The sequence below is a fragment of the Periophthalmus magnuspinnatus genome, chromosome 18 (genome assembly GCF_009829125.3).
Source record: "Periophthalmus magnuspinnatus isolate fPerMag1 chromosome 18, fPerMag1.2.pri, whole genome shotgun sequence".
In the NCBI taxonomy this organism is placed as follows: Eukaryota; Metazoa; Chordata; class Actinopteri; order Gobiiformes; family Gobiidae; genus Periophthalmus; species Periophthalmus magnuspinnatus.
The window spans coordinates 25,642,968-25,662,361 of record NC_047143.1 but is presented as its reverse complement, the minus strand read 5'-3'; the positions used below and the strand labels follow the sequence as shown (position 1 = coordinate 25,662,361).

At 44.9% G+C, this 19,394-nt stretch overlaps 2 protein-coding genes across 2 annotated transcripts in view; one reads left to right on the top strand and one right to left on the bottom strand.

Annotated features, from left to right (window-relative positions):
- LOC117385937 (leucine-rich repeat and fibronectin type-III domain-containing protein 4-like) overlaps positions 1-11,180 on the bottom strand; it is an 82,386-nt gene extending 71,206 nt beyond the window's left edge. Inside the window, exon 1 of the mRNA XM_033983218.2 lies at positions 11,016-11,180. The gene's annotated coding sequence lies outside the window, so the exon portion shown is untranslated. The remainder of the gene's footprint in view (positions 1-11,015) is intronic.
- The window catches only part of LOC117385935 (pyruvate carboxylase, mitochondrial-like), a 683,990-nt gene that overhangs the window by 435,701 nt on the left and 228,895 nt on the right, over positions 1-19,394 (top strand). The gene's annotated exons all lie outside the window — the stretch shown is intronic.

Here is a 19,394-nt window from a genome sequence, read left to right as displayed (position 1 = left end):
CTCAAATTTTGCCTTATTTTTCCGACTTAAAACTTGAATAAATGCGACTTGGAATCAAATATCAAAAAATCCTTCTGTGCGTTTTGTTAAAATCTTGTAAAGTCCAACACTGTAAAGTTTGGTGTGTGTCGGTGCTTCTTTAACGGCTGATCCTTATGTCGCTTTGGAGAGAAAACGCATTTTCAGAAAACAGACTTTGAAGTTACAACGTCCCATAAAACTCTACGGCTGCAGGTTTGTTAAATTAAATATTAAAACATTTCAGTGCAGAGTGGACAGTTGGGTTGTTTCCACGTTAAATTTTGTTGCTAAAAGACCAAACCGACCCAAAAAATGACAAAAAACGACAAAAATACCTGTAGTGTCTCCCCTTAAACCATCTCCCCGGTGTTATTTAAAAGAGCAGCGTGTTTTGTGACCTCCATTTTGTCCGCTCCGTGCCACCGTACCCCCCCCCCCCGCGCGTCCCGTACCCCACCCAAAATCCCCTCGCCGCTCGGCCTCCGGTGGTTGCCGTGGTTACAGTTTGTTCTGCTCATCAGTCGCCTGCTGTGCCTAAACAGACTGTCAACACTTTAATTACTCATCCCCTCATCCCTCCATCTCCCTCCCTCTCTGGGTCTCTGCTGCTTTCTCCACACACTTCCTCCCATCTTTTCAGACGGGGATAATTACACATCCTCAAACATGCAATAACAAGATCCATGCCGCCTCACGTCTTCCTGATAACTCCTGCAGTACCACAGTTCGGCCACAAGGGTCACGCAAAACGGAGCTGCTTCTCATTCACTGACGTTTTAAAGCTGCTAAATGACACAAAATGGACTGTTTTGAGCGTTAATCCATGTTATAATGCTGTGAAATCATCAAAAACAGACCTGGACACATGTTTATTATTAGTTTTTCTACATCTCCAAACCTCAAAACACTCCGTTCCACCTTGTGATGTCATGAAGTGGTAGTTTCCAAGCTACTTTTTTTACCTTTTAGGTCAGTCGAAATGGTCAATTCCAGAGCTGAAATGATTCTAGTGAAGGTGTGCGGAGTTTAAAAACACAGCGGAGCACTTCCTGTATCACCACTTGATGACATCACAAGGTGGAACGGAGTGTTTACAGCTTAAAAAAGGAGTGCAAAACTTTAAAAACATGGTAAATGCTCATAAGATTTCCATTCATTAATTGCATTTTCTTGTAATTTCCGTGTGAAAAATACTATTCTAAAACATTATACTATATTTTTCTGTTTTTTTCTGTATTTAAAGATTTAGATTTGGGTTTTTTCTGTCTTAAATCTACACTTTTTTCTTGAAACGTTCCACAATCTGGCTTTAAAACATTTCCAACCTGCGTTTATCCACTTACACGTTTTATCCTTTTTATTCCCGTCCATTCTCACCGTGACTAGAGCCGCCTCTCCACAGATCTGACCAAGATGGATCTGTTTAACGCCATAATGGAGCGGTAACATCTCCACGGAGACCAGCATTTCAGAAAACCTCCACATTGAACCTTTAAGAGCTCCGTTTGTCGGTTGAATTTCAGTTTTTTTGCTGTTTTAGTCTTGTTTTTATTTGTTCTTACTCGATTATAGGAACATAAAAGTATTTAATATTCTTAATCGAGCGTAAAATTATCTAAAAATAAACGCCAGCTGCTCCGATTATTAATTCGAGATCAGTTTTTATAAATCTGATGTCATTAAGAGTTTTGAATCCTCACTGTGTCATTTTGAGAACAGAGAACAGCCATTTACGTCCGAATCAAAATGGCGTTGGTGTATTTAACTATGACAACGCAAACTGTGTTAATGAAAAAGCACAGAATTAGCATAATTTACTTGCGGAAATGATTTTTTATTCCACGGATTGCTTAAATATCTTCTAAGCTGTTTAATTTCATGGATAATTTGAAAACTTTATTGGGAAATTGGCTTAAAATGTCAAAAAAATCTCATGTTTTACTTTCATTTTGGTCACGAAAGCTGCGTTCCAACCGGTAACCTTCTCATCAACGGGCAAACACATGCTAATTCCGACCCCGCGTCTTCCCCCCTTTCCGACATTGTTATTCCCGTAATTCCCTTATCCGTTCTCCCTGTTATCACGTCCCTCTTAAGTGTCGCCCCTTACCTTGTCATTGTTCATTACCCATAGTGCCTCAGTGGCCCCTGCGCGTGTGGGTGTGCGTCCCCTTATCTTAAAACAGCCAGTCCGGTAATTACAGCGTCTCTCGTCCTATCAGCGGCGCCGTCCCTGTCCATCATGAGGCCGAGCGCCGCTCCTGACACCGCCGCTCGCTCTCTCATCCATCCATCTTCAAACGCTCCATCCATCAACACGTCCCCCAGCAGCACGCTCTCCGGACGACGGGTTTAAGACGGGTTTAGACCAGGTTTAGACCTGGTTTAAGACGGGTTTAGACCTGGTTTAGTCCTGGTTTAAGACGGGTTTAGACCTGGTTTAAGACGGGTTTAGACCTGGTTTAAGACGGGTTTAGACCTGGTTTAGTCCTGGTTTAAGACGGGTTTGCGACGAGTTTAAGACCTGGTTTAGCCCTGGTTCAGTCCTGGTTTAGTCCTAGTTTAGTCCTGGTTCAGTCCTGGTTCAGTCGTGGTTCAGTCCTGGTTTAGTCCTGGTTTAGACCTGGGTTAGTCCTGGTTCAGTCCTGGTTTAGTCCTGATTTAGTCCTGGTTTAGTCCTGGTTTAGTCCTGCTTTAGACCTGGTTTAGTCCTGGTCTAGTCCTGGTCTAGTCCTGGTTTAGTCCTGGTCTAGTCCTGGTTTAGTCCTGGTCTAGTCCTGGTCTAGTCCTGGTCTAGTCCTGGTTTAGTCCTGGTTTAGACCTGGTTCAGTCCTGGTTTAGTCCTGGTTTAGTCCTGATTTAGTCCTGGTTTAGTCCTGGTTTAGTCCTGCTTTAGACCTGGTTTAGTCCTGGTTTAGTCCTGGTTCAGTCCTGGTTTAGTCCTGGTTTAGTCCTGGTCTAGTCCTGGTCTAGTCCTGGTCTAGTCCTGGTTTAGTCCTGGTTTAGTCCTGATTTAGTCCTGGTTTAGTCCTGGTTTAGTCCTGCTTTAGACCTGGTTCAGTCCTGGTTCAGTCCTGGTTTAGTCCTGGTTTAGTCCTGGTTTAGTCCTGGTTCAGTCCTGGTCTAGTCCTGGTCTAGTCCTGGTTTAGTCCTGGTTTAGTCCTGGTTTAGTCCTGATGTTTCTTCTCTCCATCTGGGTCTAAATTTGTTCTGGACTTGATTTTAATAAAATGATTTTCTAATAAATAAAATGAACAGATTGAAATAATAAACCCATGATGGACAGAACAGGTGAAGGTGAAGATGAGCCTGGAGGACGTGATCAGACACGAACGAGGGAGCGAGGTGTCACATGACGGATGGATGGATGACAAATGGTGTAAAGAGAAAGAGACAGAGATGGGGGGAGGAGGAAGGAGAGAAATATGGAGGAGAGAGAGAGGGAGAGGGAGGTGAAAGAGAGAGGGAGGTGAAAGAGAGAGGGGGAAGGAGAGGTTTGGAAAAAAATAACATGAAAAGATGAAAGGAAGAAGGTGTCAGAGAAGTGATGGACAGAGAGGAAGAAAAGAAGCACTGTCCCACAGAGAGACAGAGACCAAGAGCAAGAAGATCTGTAGACCAGGACTAGACCAGGACTGGACCAGGACTGAACCAGGACTAGACCAGGACTAGACCAGGACTAAACCAGGACTGAACCAGGACTGAACCAGGACTGAACCAGGACTAGACCAGGACTAGACCAGGACTAAACCAGGACTGAACCAGGACTGAACCAGGACTGGACCAGGACTAGACCAGGACTAGACCAGGACTGAACCAGGACTAGACCAGGACTAGACCAGGACTAGACCAGGACTGAACCAGGACTGAACCAGGACTGAACCAGGACTAGACCAGGACCAGACCAGGACTAGACCAGGACCAGACCAGGACTGAACCAGGACTAAACCAGGACTAGACCAGGACTAAACCAGGACTAGACCAGGACTGAACCAGGACTGAACCAGGACTAAACCAGGACTAGACCAGGACTAGACCAGGACTAAACCAGGACTAGACCAGGACTGAACCAGGACTGAACCAGGACTAAACCAGGACTAGACCAGGACTAAACCAGGACTAGACCAGGACTAAACCAGGACCAGACCAGGACTAGACCAGGACTAAACCAGGACTAGACCAGGATTGAACCAGGACTAGACCAGGACCAGACCAGGATTGAACCAGGACTAGGCCAGGACTGAACCGGGACTAAATCAGGACTAAACCAGGACTGAACCAGGACTGAACCAGGACTGAACCAGGACTAGACCAGGACTAGACCAGGACTGAACCAGGACTAGACCAGGACTAGACCAGGACTAGACCAGGACTGAACCAGGACTGAACCAGGACTGAACCAGGACTAGACCAGGACCAGACCAGGACTAGACCAGGACCAGACCAGGACTGAACCAGGACTAAACCAGGACTAGACCAGGACTAAACCAGGACTAGACCAGGACTGAACCAGGACTGAACCAGGACTAAACCAGGACTAGACCAGGACTAAACCAGGACTAGACCAGGACTGAACCAGGACTGAACCAGGACTAAACCAGGACTAGACCAGGACTAAACCAGGACTAGACCAGGACTAAACCAGGACCAGACCAGGACTAGACCAGGACTAAACCAGGACTAGACCAGGATTGAACCAGGACTAGACCAGGACCAGACCAGGATTGAACCAGGACTAGGCCAGGACTGAACCGGGACTAAATCAGGACTAAACCAGGACCAACCCAGGACTGAACCAGGTCTAAACCAGGACTAAAGCAGGAAATTCAACTTTATGGTGGTTGAGTGTTGAGGACTCGTGCCCCACAGCCAGAAGGTCTCAGGTTCGAGTCTGGGCCTGTTCTTTTCTGTGTAGAGTTTGCATGTTTCCTCAATAAAGTCCAGCTCCAGATCCGGCTCTGGGTCTCCTGTGCTGCTGAGCGCTCGTCCCAGTTGAAGAACGGGTCAAATGCAGACCCAGTAAACCCTTAAACTCGGTGGTGACGGGTCCCACACGTCGTACACTCTGACCTTTCCCACTGAACTCTGTAAATAAATAACATCCATGTGCAAAGTCTGAATTCTACCCGGCAACAGGCGCTGACCTTCTGATTTTTCCACCACATAATTAATAGATCTGTGTTTTCAGACACACTTGTGCCATCTTCTTTCTCAGCTTCCTTCATTCGCCGGTCTGTTTGTTTTGGCCCCGTTCCCCACATCCGACAGTGAGCCGCCCATCTGTTCCCGGGCACCGTAGCCCCCGTCACCAGACAATAGCGTCGGACTCGCGCGGGATCTCGCTCTCAAACTGATACTGTGCGTCTATAGGACCAGGAAGTAGATGTAGGGCTGGTCCAGTACGGGTTATTTTGAGTCAGTGTTTGATTTTGTCTTTCTGCTGTGGCCCGATAAGCAGTAATACAATGTTAAAAATCTATCGCAACGCCTCCAAATTGGCACGTAATTAAAATAAAATGAATGTAAGATGCGTTTTACTGTGATATAATGCCATTTGCTGCGTGTTTGTGTAAAAAAACACACTGATATTACTGTATTTTTTGTACTATAAGTCAAAAAATGCAAAAAAGTCTGAGTATAAGTCGCACCCCGAGCTAGCGTTAGCAACAGGTTTGATTGACAGCGTTGCTAAGTGGCCGCTCCTGCAAAAAAAAACCAAAAAACAGCAGTGCGGGTAGAAAATGGGCGTTACCTTCAACATCCTCGCTCCTGATTGGCTCTTTGGTTGCTATGATACACAGTCGGAGTTACAAATACGAAACTCCGCTCCAGATTCGCCGCTATAACTGCTAGCCTCGATTAGCTTCATGTGACTGGAGCTGAACGTTTGCGCTACATAGTTTTGTTTTGAATCTTTACCTGCTGAAACATGAAAAACATTTAGAAACTCGTAATTACTCACAAACTTGAAGTGGTTTCATTAAAAAAATCGCTCACTTCACATGAAAATGGAGTCTGCGGTTCAAAATTACACCCAAGTGTCGACATCGCAGGATTATGTTCAAAAACAAACTCGACTCTTACAAGAAAAAGACGAACACTTCAGGTTAAAATATGTTCTTTTCTTCACCGTAAGGACTAGAATCTGACCCATACTTTTGCTCCTTTCCCTCTAAACTCATCTGTCGTCGCGGTTACAGACAAACGAGCAACAAAACATTTATTCAAACAAGAAAACTGGATCTAAAACCCCAGATCAGCCCCATATCGAGCCGTTATTTCCCCCTTTTAGACCCGAGTCCCTCCTTTTGACTCGTAGTTTCGGAAAATACTGTCCTACTTTTTATATTTTTACTCTCATCCTTTTTACTCTCGTCTTTTTGGACAAACTGGGGCTGACACACAGACTCCGGGACCGTTACATCGGCTTGAATTAATCTCCAAAAACTCTCTATATCTGCGTAAAACCCTCTGATTTCGTGATATATGATCCCAATCTGTGAAAACATCTACTGCCAGTCGCTATTTTGACTCGTTTTGATGAAAATCCAACTGTGTTTTGCTCCTTTTAACACAAATATAAAGCTGTATCATGAGCACGGCTGCGTTTTTTCCTTTTTTTTTTTGTTTTAAATCCCATTGTTCGCACACCTTCTTCGTACGCCATGTGTTAGATAAATGGCTTTTGTCTCCGTTATAATATAGTGCTCTGAGGTAGGTTTCCTCCTTCTCCCGAGCCACACGCATAATTAGCGTTCGTCTTGTACATGTAAAAGCCCGAAGGACCGCCCCCTCGCTCTTTACCCATATGTCTGAATAGCTCTTCGCTCTGCTGCTCGTCTTTTATACGCGACGGCGGAGTGTAGCTGAGGTTTCGTCGGGGGTTCTCAACACGTAGATGCTGGAAATTAACGTAGACGAAACCGAGAATTGATCCCAGTTCGGACCAGGTTGAATCCTCGTCCGGACCTCGTTTGGCCTCGGTTTAGCGCTGTCCCTCTTCGTCCGCGTCAACGCATTCACGAAATTTAATCTGGTTTTATGGAAGTTTGCAAACGGCAGGTATAAACGGTAATCCAGTCTCCCGCTGAGTCCTAATGACGTCCATCTGTCATTCTAAAATATTCCCCGACTATTTTTACCGTACGGCGGCCGATCAACCTTTTATCTGTCTGTCAGCGTCTTTTTCGTACTCGCTTTGAATCAATCAACGTGTTTCGAGTTTCTTTGTTTGTCCTCGCGTCAGCTTTGACTCGCGAGATCGTCCATTCTCTCCGTCCTGACGCTTTCGGCCATGTTTACTTGTTAACCTTCTGCGATGGCTCTATCTCGCGACTAATCTGTCCTCATTTTCGCTGCTCGCTCCATTCATCACTCTCTGTCACGCCGCGTCTCTCCGGCCGTTGAAACGTCTCCGTCTGACCTTAAATCACACACCTCTGTCACGTCAGGCCTGTTTTCTTACAAAGCGTTGGGGGGAAAAATGGTTCAAGAAATCACCAGGGAAGCCAGAAGCCGCGTCGGACCCGTCTCGCAATGACAGCGCCCCGGGGCTTAAGCTCGGATCTTGTTTGTTCAAAAAATAATAATTCAATCCAAAACTGACTGTTGTTACTGGAGTTTATCTTTAGACCATAGACTGTTTATATAAATGGATGTAACTAACCTGCTAGCCGCCGCTGCATTCTGAACAGGAAGTGAGCAGGTTCGCGCTTCCTGTTTCATCGACTCTGGCTCCAATTCACTTTTTATTGAAAAACTGTGTCCTCTCTCTGAACCTGCTGCTGTCAGACTCGTCATTTTGGCCTTAAATGTTCGTATTGACCCTCTACATGATCCTGAGGTTTTTATTTTGAGTTTATTTATTTATTTATTTTTTGTATTATTTTTATTTATTTATTTTTTTAAGTTTATTTTTTTACTTTTTTTTGTTATTTTGAGGTTGTTTTTTTTTGTTATTTTGAGTACATTTTAGATTTTGTTATTATTTTTAGTTTATTTTTCCATTTAAAAAATTTTTTTTTAGTTATTTTGAGTTTTTTTTTTTGTAATTTATTTTGAGTTTATTTTTTACTCTTTTTTTGTTATTTTGAGGGTTTTTTTGTTTGTTTTTTTGTTTTGATTTTATTTTTGATTTATTTATTTTTTCTCTCAAAGTCGCTCCCGTTAGGATTAGCAACTGGATAAATTGACCAAAAAAAAAAATTCCCAAAACTACGGTGCAGGCGGGAAGGGGCGTTACCTTCAACAGCCTCGCTCCTGATTGGCTCTTTGGTTGCTACGCTACTCACTCGAAATTCCAAATATGAAACTCAGCTCCAGATTCGCCGCTATAACTGCTAGCCTCGATTAGCTTCATGTGACTGGAGCTGAACGTCTACGTCGCTACATAGTTTTGTTTTGAGTCTTTACCTGCTGAAACATAAAAACATTTAGAAACTCGTAATTACTCACAAACCTGAAGTGGTTTCATTAAAAAAAATCGCTCACTTGCTCCTTTCCCTCTAAACTCATCCGTCGTCGCGGTTACAGACAAACGAGCAACAAAACATTTATTCAAACAAGAAAACTGGATCTAAAACCCCAGACCAGCCCCATATCGAGCTGTTATTTTCCTCTTTTATCTTCCTCTTAGACCCGAGTCCCTCCATCTGACCTCACTGTACGTCTTTGTCACCAGTCAAGTTGTTTTTCTCTCCTCCCCCTGCTCTCTCTTTCACACCTCCTTCTCTCCTCCTCCCTGCTCTTTCATAACTCCGTCCCCCTTACCCTCTGCTCTCTCCTCCTCTTCCTCCCTGCTCTCTTTTCCTCCTCTCTTCTCCTTCTCTCTTTCATACCTCCTTCTCTCCTCCTCTCAGCCCCCTCTTTCATACCTCCTTCTCTCCTCCTCCTCCCTGCTCTTTCATATCTCCTTCCCCCTTACGCTCTCTGCTCTCTCTCCTCCTCTTCCTCCTCCTCCTTGCTCTCTCTTTTCCTCCTCTCTTCTCCTTCTCTCTTTCATACCTCCTTCCTTCCTCCCTCCTCCTCCCTGCTCTCTCTCCTCCTCCTCTCAGCTCTCCCTCTCTCTTCTATACCTCCTCCTCTCTGCTCTCTCCCTCTCTTCCATACCTCCTTCCTCCCTCCTCCTCCCTGCTCTCTCTGTTTCATATCTCCTCCTATCCTCCTCTCTGCTCTCCCTCTCTCTTCTATACCTCCTCCTCTCTGCTCTCCCTCTCTTCTATACCTCCTCCTCTCTGCTCCCTCTCTTCCATACCTTTGTGATCCCCTCCACATATTGCTTCTCTTCCTTCTCCTCCCTGCTCTCTCTCTATTTCATACCCCCTTCCCTTCTCCTCCCTCTCTCTCCTCCTCCTCTCTGCTCCCTCTCTTCCATACCTCCTCCTCTCTCTCTGTTTCATACCTCCTACTCCTCTCCTCCTCTCTGCTCTGCCTCTCTCTTCAATACCTCCTTCCTTCTTCCTCCCTCCTCCTCCCTGCTCTCTCTCCTCCTCCCCTCAGCTCTCTGTTTCATACCTCTTCCTCCCCTCCTCTCTGCTCTCCCTCTCTTCTATACCTCCTCCTCTCTGCTCCATACCTCCTCCTCCCCTCCTCTCTGCTCTCCCTCTCTCTTCTATACCTCCTCCTCCCTGCTCCCTCTCTTCCATACCTTTGTGATCCCCTCCACATATTGCTTCTCTTCCTCCTCCTCCCTGCTGTCTCTCTATTTCATACCTCCTCCCCTCCTCCTCCCTCTCTCTCCTCCTCCCTTCTCTCTTCCTCCTCCTCTCTGCTCCCTCTCTCTCCTCCTCCTCTCTGCTCCCTCTCCTCCTCCTCCTCTCTGCTCCCTCTCTCTTCCATACCTCCTTCACCTCCTCCATACATCTCTTCTCTCTCTCTCCTGTGTCATCATGGCAGATCTAACCTTCTCTTACATAAAAGCCTCTAAACAACGTCTCGAGTCGTTTTTCTTCGTGCCAAAAAAAACATCTGAGCAGAGGTTTGAAACTGAGACTCAACGCCATCGGGTCACACGGGAGGGCATCTGACACAAAACCACAGACAGACGGATAAACGCTTCAAAACGCTCCAAAACTACACTTAAATACTGCAGAGTTTCATTAATATTCCCGCTTGGACAGTCTTTCTTTACTGACCCCTACTGGCTGGAGTTGGTATCTCTGATCCTGTTGCACAATGGTTTTCTTCTAGTTTTTCGTTGGGTTTTTGCGACTTTTTAGCGCAGATGAGGTTAAAAGATGGAAATCGAAGTCAACGGCTCAAAGAAAACATCACAAACTGAATAATCGACGCTTCAAACTACAGAAAAACTCAAATTCTGCAGCTTAAATAGAGTCTCATTCATATTCCTGCATATACAGTCTTTCTTTACTGACCCCTACTGGCTGGAGTTGGTATTTCTGACTCTATTTCACATTATATTCTTTGGAAACACCGCTTTATCTGGTGTTTCAGTGTTTTTTATTGACACTTTTTCCTGTTTAATTTGAACCTTTTCCATTTCTGAGTTAATTCGCCAACACCTCGAGCGATTCTGACCGCCTTTTTCAGCTTTAACAATCCCCTTTGTGAAGCTTTTCGCAAAGAAGAACATCGACTGAATTGAGAGTTCGGGGCTCGTAAAGCATTTCGGATTAACAAAATGTATTCTGACACTGCCACGTTGTAAATAAATAAAGGTTTCAATTCCGCACAGCCTCCAGTTTAGGCGCTTCTCGTTGCTTTTGTATTATCGGTTTGAGGAGCACAGATGGGGGAGGCCCGTCTTGTGTTTGTGTTACGAATGCACGTCTTTTTATTATTTATGGAAGCAGAGTCCTGTGTGAGCTTTGGCATTGATGTGTTGAGTGATTCAGCCCTTAGACGTCCAACCAAACCCAACCAAACCCAACCCAACCCAACCCAACCAACCATTCAGGACAACCATGAACCGTACACATCCACGTTTTATTTTTGCATCACTTTTAACGTCACAATATGGTAGAAATCGGCGTTACCTTTTGCGTCTGTTCAGCTTTATAATCCAGATCAGCTCCACATGTTTTCCAGGGATGTGTGTGCGTGGGTGTTATTGTTGTGTGTACGCTTAGCTAGCTCCCAGGTGTTTTCCGTCAGCGGGGTTCGTTAGCCGGGGTTAGTCCTCTCCCTTTTTGCTCCTTATCGCTCGCACAACACCTCGTTTCGCCGGTATAAAAAAAAAAACCTCTTGCGTAGACCGGCGTCGCAAAACTCCACCGATCCTCCCTTTTTTTTTTTTCTTCCCCCCCCGTTTTCAATATCCTCTTAGGGGGGCTTCTGTAGATGAAGAAAAACCTGAAAAATCCCAAATTACTCGCTCGCTCGATCCTGTATTCCGAAAGAAAGACTTGAGGAAAAGATCCACGTTTGAAGCGCAATCCCGTTTCTTGGTCTTCCTTGACTGCTCACCTCTTCTGACACATCCTTCCACCCTTGCTCTTGTCTCCTATCTCCTAGTTTGTCTTCCTTCCATTGCTAAAGTTCCTTCCAGGCCTCCTCCTCCTCCTCCTTCTTCTTCTTCTTCTTCTTCTCCTCGTTGTTGTTTAACTCAGTCGAGGTCAGAAGTGGGCATTCCTAAACATCGACCTTGAATGAACAAAGAATCGAGATGAGATTCAGATTAAGTGCTTGGAGCGGACTTGTCTCCTTCCTAGTCCATTATCACCTCCCTTTTGGCGCTTCCCCCTTCCCCCCTGACCTCCCCTCGAGTCCTCCTCGACGTACGCACCCAACCCTACCCCAACGACACAAGCCCATCATGTTCTGTCTTCTGTCTTGCCCTAAATCTCTCTCTATTTTCTTTTTTTTTTTCCTTCTCGCGTCGCCACCGCCACCGCCGCCGCTCCTCCCCTCCCCTCACCTGTCCATCACGAGGATCAATAGTTTGCGAGACCCGTTTGTTTGCTTCGTACTCTCTCTAAACGCACCGTAGAAGGACTAGGAGGGAGCGACCACGCAGACATCTTCCTAAGTAGCCGCGGTCCTCTCCTCTCCTCTCCCTCGTTCTCTCCCCTCCTCTTTCCCTTCGCCTCTGCATCCAACGAAACAACACCGCTATTGATTCGCGCCATGAATGTCAGCCGCTTCGAAAGTCCAACCCCCCCACCCCCCTCCTGTCAATCAAACTCCCTACAGCCTTCTCAAAGTCATTTTACCTGGACCAAACCCGCCACACGCTCGGAATCTTCCCTCGCGGCGACTTTCGTACTCCGCACGCACAAACGCACACAGATGCAGTTTTTCGAATATCTTTTCCACGACTTCTCCTTACCGTTCCATCCTTTCCCCCCCTCCCTCCCTCCCTCCCGTTTTCCCTTTGCCCCAAAATGAAAATCAAGCTGGAATTTACTAACCTTATTTTCCGGTTCATTCCATTGCGACTCTCATCTGTTCATGCAGGCTCCGCGGACATACACCCATCCCTCTCTCCTCTCTTCTCCTCCTCTCCTCTCTCTCGCTCCCTCCTTCCTCTCTCTCGCCTATCGCCAGCTGCACGCGTTGTCGCTCTCTCTGTCAGGCGGCTGGCGCTGATTGAATTTTAAGTCATGTTAATCCCACCAAACAGGTAGTGAATGGGAGAAGGATGCGGCAAATCTCGGAAAGGGCGGGTTGGGAACAGAACGCAGGGTCTAAGCCGGGTTGTATTTTTAGAAATCCCTCCCTCGTCTGCTTCCCTTAAGAGCGATTCTCCACTTTCTTGGACTTGTCCTGTCTGCCACTTCTCCTCTTCCGTCTCTCCTTCCACTTTATATCCCAACGCGATCCCCGTCTCCCTCTTTCAACCCTGTCCTCGGCTGCGGTTCGAAAGTGCGACGCGCGTGTGTCATTCCCGACGCGGAAAGAAGAAGGAGAATGCGATCCGTCTCCGGCAGCGTCAAGCATCGGACTGCGAGGTAGAGCGAGCGAGAGTGTCAGGGAGAGAGAGAGGGAGAGGGAGAGAGGGAGGGTAGCGGATAGGAGGGGTGTGGGAAAAAAGAGAGGGGGTAGGAAAGGAGGGAGGACGTAGGAAGCCGGGGAAAGTGAAGGAGACGAGGAAGCTGCGAGACAGAAAGATCATTTGGAATAATGGACGACGGTAATGAGAGAAATGATTAAACGGGGATTTTTTTCCATTGTGGGAAGTGAGCGATGTCTGAATTACTGGACTCGCTCGTGACCCTGGGACGGCTGTTGGTTTGAAGAGCCGTTTGCTCCGATCGGACGGTTCTCCGGGGATAATTCGACTGTCCGTCAAACTAAAACCAACTGTGAACTCATCAGTAACCGCCGCTAACCCGATTCAAATGACTTCGCTCTTGACCAGCGCCGCATTTGCATAAAATCTGCAGAATGTGAAAAAGCAACAGAGAAAAGCACAAAAAAAAAAAATACAGTAATATTCCTTTTTTTTTCCATTCGTTTATCTAAGTTGACACTGGCAGAAATCAGTTTATGGAGACGACAGTGGATCAGTTTGTAGAGCGTTTGTCCCTTGACCCATAGGTTGACGGTGCGATTCCGGCTCCCACAGATAAATACACTGGTCCCTCGTTTATCGCGGGGGTTACGTTCTAAAAATAACCCGCAATAGTCGAAATCCGCGACGTATCAGCTTTATTTTTTTACAATTTGCAGCTGTAAAACCCCTCACCACACACTTTATACACTTTTCTCACACAGGCGTTAACATTTTCTCACATTTCTCTCGTTTAAACTCTCTCAAAGTTCAAACCTTTGTATATTATATCCCCCAGAAATAAGCCACGTATTTAATTTCATTCCTGATTAATACAAGTTTTGAGATTGTGTCTTGACATCAACTTTCAGGGACAAAAATAATGTGTTTTAGTTTTCATATTTACTGCTTAAACTATATGGGACATGTAGTTTACCTCCAAAACACAGACTGTTTATATAAATGGACATAGCTAACCTGCTAGCTGCGGCGTTCCAAACAGGAAGTGATCATGGATACACTTCCAGCTCCAATTCTCCCTTTGTCTGTAACTGCTGCTCGTCATTTTGGTCTTAAAATGTTCATATTACACTGGTCCCTCGTTTATCGCGGGGGTTGCGTTCTAAAAATAACCCGCAATTGGCGAAATCTGCGAAGTATCAGCTTTATTTTTTACAGTTATTCTCTGTTTTTGTCTGTAAAACCCCTCACCACACACTTTATACACTTTTCTCACACAGGCGTTAACATTTTCTCACATTTCTCTTGTTTAAACACTAGTCCTGGTCTAGTCCTGGTCTAGTCCTGGTCTAGTCCTGGTCTAGTCCTGCTCTAGTCCTGCTCTAGTCCTGCTCTAGTCCTGCTCTAGTCCTGCTCTAGTCCTGGTCTAGTCCTTGGGTCACACTTCTGGTTTGATCCTCGTTTATTTTTTATGTAGTTTTGGTCTAGTCCTAGTTGAGCCTTGGTTGTGTCCTACTCTAGTCCTGTCTTAGTCCAGTCTTAGTCCTGTCTTAGTCTTGTCTTAGTTCCGTCTTAGTCTTGTCTTAGACCCGTCTTAGTCCAGTCTTAGTCCAGTCTTAGTCCAGTCTTAGTCTTGTCTTAGTCCTGTCTTAGTCCCGTCTTAGTCCATTTTCTCACATTTCTCTCTCGTTTAAACTCTCTCAAAGTTCAAACCTTCGTAGGCGTCTTTGTCGGTGCAGAACGTTTCATCGACATTGTGGGTTTTGTCGGGGAGAAAACAAATCGCAAACGTACAGCACTTCAGAGTCACACTGAGATCCAACGTTTATGTAAATTTGTCTGAACACATTCTGTACTGGACAGGAGACACGGCACGGAGGAGACTGATGGACAATGGTCTACAGTCCAACAGCCAATCAGGACGCACGACACAATGGTCTACAGTCCAACAGCCAATCAGGACGCACGACACAATGGTCTACAGTCCAACAGCCAATCAGGACGCAGGACACAACGCACGCTCATATTTCTAGCATTAGTTTAGTTAAACGGACACAGGACTAGCGTATGTTCAGTTGACACGTTTGTCGTTGAAGCGTTTTTATCATCTTGTAGATCTTATTCTCTGACCTGCTCAAATGGGACAATTTGCAGAAGATTATGTGTAATCCCTCTCCCACTAACAGGCAACAGAAGAATACTCGTTTTTAAAGCCACGGACCAGGATTTCAGTCTTTTCATTTCTTTCTTTCTTGTGTTTTTTATTCCTTCAAGTCTCTCTCATGGCCCTAATCTCATGTACCACTTGTTCTGGCCCCAAGCCTGGATAAAAGTGGTTTTACTGGACTGAAAAGAAAGTATTTTTATTGTCTGAGACCTGCTGAAAAGGCTGAGGGTTTATTTTTTATTTTAACACGCTCACGAAACAAAAATATGAGAACAAATAAACTAATAAAAACAGCAAGGAAAAAGTATTGATTCGGTTTCTATTTAGCACAAACTTTATCAAAATCACAACTTTTGAAGCCGTGAGACCTTAAAATATGCGCAAAATACTTGTACTTTTTACTCTTTAACTAAACTTTTAACAGGATGCTTAAGTAGATTTTTTCATGTGATACTTTTACTTGTACTTGAGCAAATATACAGCTTTTACTATCACTTTTCTAGTTGTGGATCCTCTTCAAAAAGTACATTTAAATCTATAAAATATACGTCGTACTGCTTTGCTTAGATTGTTTCGCAGTACGACATTAACGCCATTAACGCCATCAAACTGGTGTTTTTATTGCTCCAAAATACCTTGAAAAACATGTTTGTCGCCTCTCCACAGCTCTGACATTTAAATTATTATATCAAATTCAAGTTTAATCCAAGATTTTGTGATTGTCTAGGTCTAAAACCGGCCAAACTCGAACTGAAACGGGGGAAAAATAAAACGTTTTTGGTTATTTTTCTTCCCAAAAATGGAATATATTTGACGGAAATGTAAAAGTGGTTGGATTAATGCCACTAACGCACTTTAATAATGTGGAGATAAACATTTGTACTCACACCTGCTCCTGTTTTTAATGTTTTAAATGGACTTTTGTTGTTTTTTGTTGGCGTTTTCATTCCGCTTTCCCTGTAGAAATAAAGATAAATGACAAACGAAAACCAAATGCGACATCGTGACCACCCTCCTTCCAAAAAAGCGACTCTGCAGCTTTAAAATTAGTAGGGAGTATTAAAAACCGTTGCAGGATGTGTTCTTTGACAGCCGTGATTAGCAAAGCCGCCCCTTCCTCCGTCGTTTTAACCTCCAACTTTTCTTGTAAGGTTAAGGGTATTTTAACTTGGCGCAGGGAGAACACTTCTGAAGGGTTGTAGGAGGAAGAGGACGAGATAAAAGTCAACTGATGCGACACGGAGAAGCCGCCGCTCTCGACGCCCCGAGCGACTTTGGGTCAACCCGAGATGAGAGCGAGAGGGGAGAGGAGACGAGCCTGATTAGCAAGAAACCGGCGCCAAGACTTCCAACGCGCGAGGAGACGAACGGGGAGGTAGCGAAGGAATCTAAGCACCTCAGCGGGGAGGACGGAGTGATCAGGGAAGAACAACCCGGCGCCGATATGACTTCAAAACGCCACTTGAGAGATTGATTCGCGCCGTGCTGGAATTCGCCTGTTTCGCGAAGCTTTGCGCTATTACGGAAAAGCCACATAGGGCGTAACCGAAGTGTTATTGGACACGGAGTAATCCAAACGTTCGGATATAAACGGAAATGAAAAACCGTAGATTGCTTCGAGAAATGTTGTGTGTTTTGTCCGGCTGTGCATGAGTTGGTTTTTTTTATGCGTCTCTATTTCAACCCAGCGGTCCATTTGAACCCTCATTCACTCCTCCTTCTCTCCTCCATCTTTCCCAGACTGCACCTCTCTCCATTCCGCCACCTCGGATTTACTTTGATAGCGTTTTGCAACCGCCCTTTTTACTGTCAGTCACATGTTTTTCCCCATTACCGCCGATGGGTTGTGTATTTTTAACCCGCCAAACCCAGACCTCCCTCAAAGCAAGGTCCCACAAAGGAGAAGCCATCTTTTTGACTAGCTAACATGTTAGCACTGGCGGTTTCCACGGTTCGTCGGTTCGCTATTAATCAAACCTCAAGTGGATTTGGCACCCGGTTCACCCAAGGGAGACGCGGGTGACCTTGGCGAGGGGTAAACGGACGTGGACCGTCGCTGTGTAACGGTTGGGGTGTGTTGAGTAATTAGAAGATGCGTCGTTACGGTTTGTTTCTGCGTGAGGGTGACATTTAGGATCGTGTGTAAATGTGATTTTGTGTGTGTGAAATAGTGACACCGGTGGACGTTGGCTGAACTGCAGGTAAATAATGAGAAAGGTGTGATTGGTTCTTTTTTTTTTGTTTGTGTGAATGGGTGAGTGGTTTCTTCATCTGAAATGTTTTGAGTTACTTTAAGGTGGAAAAACACTGAATTAAAACGTGACCATTTACGAGTGACCCACCAGCGCTTGACCAGAACTGAAGACGCCGCTTGGACGACGTCTCTGTTTTGTTGCATGAAGAACAGACGCAGAGGCTCAGGGATCGTTCTGTAGAGATTTGTTACAGCGATACAGTCGGCAGCACAGGGTGAGAGTGTACAAGGGTCTAACAGAGTCTGAGAGAGTCTAAGAGAGTCTAACAGAGTCTAAGAGCGTCTAACAGAGTCTAAAACAGTCTAAGAGAGTCTAAGAGAGTGTAAGAGAGTCTAACAGAGTCTAAGAGCGTCTAAGAGAGTGTAACAGAGTCTAACAGAGTCTAACAGAGTCTAACAGAGTCTAAAACAGTTTAAGAGCGTCTAAGAGAGTGTAAGAGAGTCTAACAGAGTCTAAGAGCGTCTAACAGAGTCTAAAACAGTCTAAGAGAGTCTAAGAGAGTGTAAGAGAGTCTAACAGAGTCTAAGAGCATCTAAGAGAGTGTAACAGAGTCTAACAGAGTCTAACAGAGTCTAAAACAGTTTAAGAGCGTCTAAGAGCGTCTAAGAGAGTGTAAGAGAGTCTAACAGAGTCTAAGAACGTCTAAGAGAGTCTAACAGAGTCTAACAGAGTCTAAGAGAGTCTAAGAGGGTCTAACAGAGTCTAACAGAGTCTAAAACAGTCTAAGAGAGTCTAACAGAGTCTAAAACAGTCTAAGAGAGTCTAACAGAGTCTAGCAGAATCTTAGCAGCCTTAGCGGAGACTAACAGAGTCTAACGTGTCTAACGGAGTTTAAAAGAGTCTAACAGCGTCTCACAGCGTCTAACAGAGTCTAACAGTCTAACAGAGTCAAAGAGCGTCTAAGAGTCTAGCAGAGTCTCACAGAGTCTGAGGAATGTGAACTTGCACCAACCTTTTAAATGACTCAAACATTGGGAGTTAACATTCTAAATTAAAGCACAATCGACCCATGTGATTGAATCAGGACGTGTCTCCGTGTGACCACAGCTGTGTTCTGTGATACTCAGTGTGTGTGATCTGTGTCCGCTGCTGCAGGGAAAACACACCATTTTACACTTTTATAAATAAAGTAAACAGTATTACATTTATATATTATCCAACGTCTTCACTTTAAACTTTTTGCAGTCGACAGAATTGAATTTGCTCTATTTTAATTTCAATTTTAATCTTTCAGTAAAGGTTAGCATTGGGTTTGAGACACAGTGAGCTCGCTATCAAGCAGTTAGACCTACTTTAAAGCTGTATGATGTAACTTTTCTCATTGGAAGGATTGACACCTGCTTTTCTCGGGATGTTACCGCTTCGCCTGGAATATTTCACAGTACGGCATTAACTTTACCAGGTGAAACACTCATTTACCGGCTTAGTATATACACATTTTCAAATACAACACCATTTTTTGTGGTTTTTTTTAAGTTTGTTGCTGTAAAACCTTTCAAGAAGTTGCTACGGAGATAATTAACTGCAGTGGGCAGAGCTGCACAGGTCTGCTCCCATCTCATTAATCGTTTTATTTATTTTTACATATCTATTTATCATGAGTCGCACAGATATAAAACACACACACGTACTTTGTTTTTTTTTGTATTGGGTTGTTTTGGCACATTTGGGTTATGTTTGGTTGCCGTGACTACAGCGCGCAGAACACAAAACACGAGGTCGGTGCTGGTCACTTCTGCTCTTAATAAAACTAGACCGAGGCTGCTGTTTGGTCTGTCTGAATTAGGACTCAAAGTGAAAGTATTTACAGGAGGTTGACCGGGTGACTCCTGTAGGTGGAGCTATAACCCGAACTGCACCTTTTCACACGAGCTCGGCGAAAACAAGCTCCGTAAACGCACACGCAGCCATTTCGGTGCTTCTGTCGACTTTATAACGGCGTCTACAAACCTGGATTGTACCATTTTAGTTGGATATTTACGTACAAGTTGTGGATAATGACGAGATTTAACACGTTACGCAATAGACGACGTACTAAAGG